This window comes from Sitodiplosis mosellana, unplaced genomic scaffold, assembly GCF_009176505.1.
Source record: "Sitodiplosis mosellana isolate CC-2019 unplaced genomic scaffold, AAFC_SMos_1.0 Smas_scaffold_2800, whole genome shotgun sequence".
NCBI lineage: Eukaryota > Metazoa > Arthropoda > Insecta > Diptera > Cecidomyiidae > Sitodiplosis > Sitodiplosis mosellana.
This window is the reverse complement of record NW_022598042.1, coordinates 1-5,352: the sequence shown is the minus strand read 5'-3', so window position 1 is coordinate 5,352 and position 5,352 is coordinate 1. Positions and strand designations below refer to the sequence as shown.

At 32.9% G+C, this 5,352-nt stretch overlaps 1 long non-coding RNA gene across 1 annotated transcript; it reads left to right on the top strand.

Moving 5' to 3' along the window:
* The first annotated feature begins 2,710 nt into the window (after positions 1 to 2,710).
* On the top strand, positions 2,711 to 5,352 carry LOC129571556 (uncharacterized). The gene is made up of 3 exons (XR_008688300.1): positions 2,711 to 3,223; positions 3,312 to 3,581; positions 3,651 to 5,352. It is a non-coding gene; the product is annotated as an uncharacterized LOC129571556 (long non-coding RNA).

Genomic DNA, 5,352 nt, shown 5'->3' with positions numbered 1-5,352 from the left:
TATGGAGTGCCAGATGGTCGCAGAAGCGACCGTCTGCCTTTCGCTCCGTCAATATTAAGACTTTGATATGTCACTGGGCCACCGGAGTCGCCAAGCCAAACTGAACATAATTTGAAATGAAAAAAAATGATTTGTACTTTTTTAAATAAAAATCGATGAAAATTGGCTTTAACTTACCCTGCGATATTAGTTTCCTGTCCAATACGCAGAACGTGTCACTGGGCAAATGTGTATAGTATCCTTTACATTCTTCTATTGATATAAATTCAGCTGTATAATTTCTGGGTTTGACGTCCAATGGGCCCGAATAACCTAATTGTCCGTAACCGGAAATTTTCAGCTTGGCTTTTGCGTATAGCTTTAAGTATTCATTCGCTAATTCGATGCGTTGCATTGTTTTAGAGAATACTATATGCTCCTCCAATTTTAAAAGGGCTATATCAGCCCGTCGAGTAAAATCATTTTCATTATAATCAGGATGCAATATGATGTTTTTTACTTCAAATGTTTTGCCCCCTTCGTTGCTTTTTGATGATCCTGCTCCTATATAATATTCGTATCCATCATCGACGGAATGGGCCGATGTAAGGATCCATTTGTCGCCAATTATGGTTCCTCCGCTTGCAAAATAGTGCCCTTGAAGAAAATACGGTAAAATGCCGGGCCATCGGTACCATAGAGCTATTTGGTAGGGGAAATTTCCCCATCTATTTCCCCATTGACAATTTCTATGTTTTGACACTCCACAAAAGCACCAAAAAATAAATAAAAATAGAAAAACTGAGTTTTTGTTAATTTCAATCATTTTTATGATTTGATACGGTTAAAACAACACATGTTTAAATAGCGAAATGCAACAAAGAGTTTCATTTTTTTAATGACTCATTAATATTTGCGTGCTTAAGCAATTGACATGATGAAAATTTATCAGCAACCTTCAAAATTAAATAAATTCATTAATTTAATCACTTTTTCAATCCTATTCAGGCATACAAATAAGTGTGTAGTAAATTACAGTCAATGACAGATAGCTGAGGATATATGCTGAGCATAGAAACTCAGTAAGCTGAGATTGGGACATTTTGACTTTATGACGTGTAGTCCATATAAATGCATGATGAAATGCACGAAATTGTATGCGTGCCATCATAAATTTGTATGGACTACACGTCATAAAGTCAAAATGTCCCAATCTCAGCTTACTGAGTTCCTATGCTCAGCATATATCCTCAGCTATCTGTCATTGACTGGTAAATTATATTCATAATTATTTGTTTATAGTTCATAGTAAGAAATTATACTTCATATATGCATTTACATACGTTCATATTGCATATTGAGCTACACACAGAGAAGAAATCTATCAATCGCCATAAAGAATCTATATAAAAAATTGAGTTCATAGGTTTCTAGGTATAATACTATTAGTTAATGTCCTCAATTGTCAACGAGGAATCGATTTACAGTATCAATCAATCCATCTTGTTGGATTGAAGGCATACAAAAATTGTCGGATAAAAGGCATACTATACGTCCACTTTTGCGAGAGAAAAGTTTTACTGTATAGAAATTTTTCACAGTTGAAAAGTTCATTAGAATTTGTGACTTTACTCTGTTGTTGTCGGTGGCAAAATGCAAACTGAGTTTGTTCCAAAGAAAGTCTAGTTCGTTTAATTGATTTTTAATCCACTGAATTGTCACGTTGCATTCTAACTCTTTGCACTCTTTGTGGTGTGTTCATATTTCTATAAAATGCACGGACAGACTGTCGAGCTCGTTTAACTTTTTTTATTTCTTTTTCACACTTATTTATTTTATACACTACACAGCATGTTCCTACCAAAACGATGCCAATGTGTACCACGTTTATGATATAACTGTTCATCTTTAATTTTCACAATGTTCTTAGGCAATTTATTGAAAAAATGGACAGAAATGAATGAGTTTTTTTTTTGTATATAACGTTTTTAGTTCAATTTCCGATTTGTGAGACAATTTACACTACTCTTTGTCTATTCAATAAGAGTATGTCTCGCTGTTCCTTTTTTGCATATTTGAAAACTTGTTTCAACAAAATGAATGCGACGATGGCAATTAAAATAAACACAATGACTTTCAATAATAACTCCAAATCGTCGTTCGTTGTTTTAAGTTCATTTCCAACAATCAAATTGTTGTTTAAAACTCCTGAGTTTTCCGTGATCTTAGGTTTGGAATCAGAAGAACCCATTTTGTTGCACTCACAACTAACGTATTTTATTTTGAATTGTCCACTAAAATACTTTTTTTTTTCAATTTATTGATAAAAATAATGCTATCGTGGTTCTTATGCCTTTAAACTCGCCATGAATTGCTATAAACTCCCTTATTTATAGTCTTAGTGTTGATACTTGCCTTTGCTCTGGACACCGGTGGTGTATGCTAAACAACTGTGCTAATTATCAAGTGAACAATTAAAAGAACAACGACTGTGTTGATTAAAGAACAAGACCGAACTAATCGCATCGGTCACTTTATTGTATGTTTAATGAGTCGCATTGGCCGCTTGCGCAATGCATGCGGTATGCGCCAATCCAAGCGCATTACAGTTTTCTCCCCGTGTTCAGGTATAATTTTTTTTCTTTTCTTCGTTCAATTCTTCAGTTGGAATCAATTTTGTCCTTTCTTCGGAAATTGTCATATCAAATTATTCAAATTGTTGCATAAAAGTTGCATTAGTTTATAAAAATAAACGTCAAAAAAAGATTCAATAATTACTTGTTGAGTGGACGTCGATATCTATCGCGCAAAGTAAATTAGATGTGAAATAATATCCAAATTTTTGCCACTCTTCTAGACTTAAAGTTGATAGTTGGGTGTACAAAGCAGCAATATTGATATGGTTAAAGTTTGACAAAAATATATTGAAATTAATATTCTATATGACAATCGAATACGGAACTCAAAGGAAAACATATGGTTTTTCAATTGATTTCACTTGTGTCCATGGCGTCTTTTTTCTTCAACCTCCTTAAGATGGAGGGAATACAAAATCAAACTGCACTCCTTGAGATAGTCAGCGACCTCCTTTTTATCTGAAAAATAATATAGTTTGAATCACATTTTTTTTCTAAACAAAAATGTTCAACATTACTATTATATATAGCAATCTGATAAGGTGTGTGATTTCGATAATCTGTAATAGTAAGACTGGCTCCATTGGCGACAAGGATTTGAACGATCTGTAAGTTGCCTGGAGAATAATATCGACCAATGAGAAAGATTAAACCAATTTCTTATTAAGTGAAAATATTCAAAATTACCATTTGCAGCAGCCATATGAAGAGGTGTCCGCTTAAGAGCGTCTATAGGATCAACCTTGGCTCCTTTCGTGATGAGCATTTCAACGACATCCCTGTGACCTAAAAAATAACACCAGACATTGAAAAAGATCAAACCAAATTCACATTTATTGAAAATAGGTACCATTCTTGGCTGCTAAGTGAAGAGCTGTGTGATTAAAAACGTCTGTAATATCAACTTTGGCTCCGTTGCTGACAGGCTTTTCAGCGACAACCTTGTGTCCTGAAAAGTTACACCGAGTAATGAAAATGATCAAACCGATTTCTTATTTATTAAAAATAAATATTTAACATGACCATTCAAAGCAGATAAATGAAGAGGTGTCCGCATACGGCTGTTACTGAGATCAACTTTAGCTCCATTGCTGATGCGCTGCAAGTGAGTATTTTACTTAATCCAGACGTGAAACATGTTTTTCCATACCCGGAGACGTATCTCGATTATACAAATAAATGGTTTGTGAAAAGTTCACCCTCTTTTACAAGACCTTCGCATTCATATTCTAGCTCCAATTCTGATTTTTTTGAAATTGATTTTTGTCATTGAACTAAATCTTTACATCGTCTATATCTTCACCATCTAAACAATGGGCGGTACAATTATCTAAAAAAAAATTATTTTGTTCATAAATAATTGTATAAAAATTATTAAAAGATTTTTACATATTTTGCATCCAATCGTAATGTTCCACTCTGAAGTCTACTGTTGCAAAATTTATCATGTTCGGCAGTTAAATCGTACGCTTGAAATTTAATGTTGAAGAGCCCTACAAACAATGCGGCATAGAATATAGAATTAAGACCGTTTACATTGCGAATCGTGAAGTTGGGTAACTAGTTAATAGTTCCCGATTTTCAATAATAGCACAAAGTTTGACGTGATAAAAACGTCTGCTGGTGTTACCCCAAGAATGGTTCATATACATTTTAAAATATTTCATTATTGTGAATCATTTAAAAATGAAATTCCGAACAGCCAAAGAGATATAAACAAATTATCACATTGATTTTTAAAATTTCATAGCCATTCTGTATTAAATTCATGTTATTATTTGAAATAATCAATAATATTTGGAATTTGATTACTTTTTGTTTATGTTTAGATATTCGATTAGTCGATTTGATTTAAATATTTTGATTTTTCTTATAAATTTTTAACTCTGCTACGTTTTCGGTCAATGGCACTGCAACATCATTAGTGAACAGTGCCAAACTCGACGATTTAAACGACACTCCAACCAAAATTGGATCAGCCAAAATCAAAAATGCCACAATTATCAAAATGTGAATTACGGGCATTTGAATATATTTATTCAAGTGAATGTGACTTGGCTTACGCTGATGCTGACAATGACTATCAAATCATTGAAAACGACACTGCAACAATCGAATCCAAACAGTAACCTTCTGTGTCAAATGCACCAGCATCTCGAAAAATTGTCAAACTTAAACGTCGTCGTTCACCTGATTTAGTTACAAATCGTATGCTAATTTAAAAAAAATCAACAATACCACAGAAATCGGTTTTATTTTATTATTATTGTTCATTTTGAATAACTATTATTATTATTATTCAATTTGTTTTGTGACATTTAACCAAAATGTCTTTTTTCTATGACAATTTTGAAATTATGTATTAACTTTGAGAGGATGTGGGTTTTAACGGTGATGAGATGTGTTTTACATCTGTGATTCATACCTTTTCCCCACCACACACACATATAAAAACATAAAGATACAAAAAAATGTATATTGTATACAACCAAACTATGATTCAGCCAGTCTTTGGCGATTATTTTTATTAATTTTATATAGAAAAATGCACTTGATCAAGTCTATAGTATGAACTTTCAAATGTACAAACCTGTGGATTTTTCATTTACATCATGAGAGCACATAACCGTTTCTTTTCCTTCATCATCAAACTTTTTAAGATTTGTACCCAAACATGTTAATGGTGTACATGTTTCTTGAACAATTTCGTATAGTTGTGAACTGGTCCCGCAGTCAT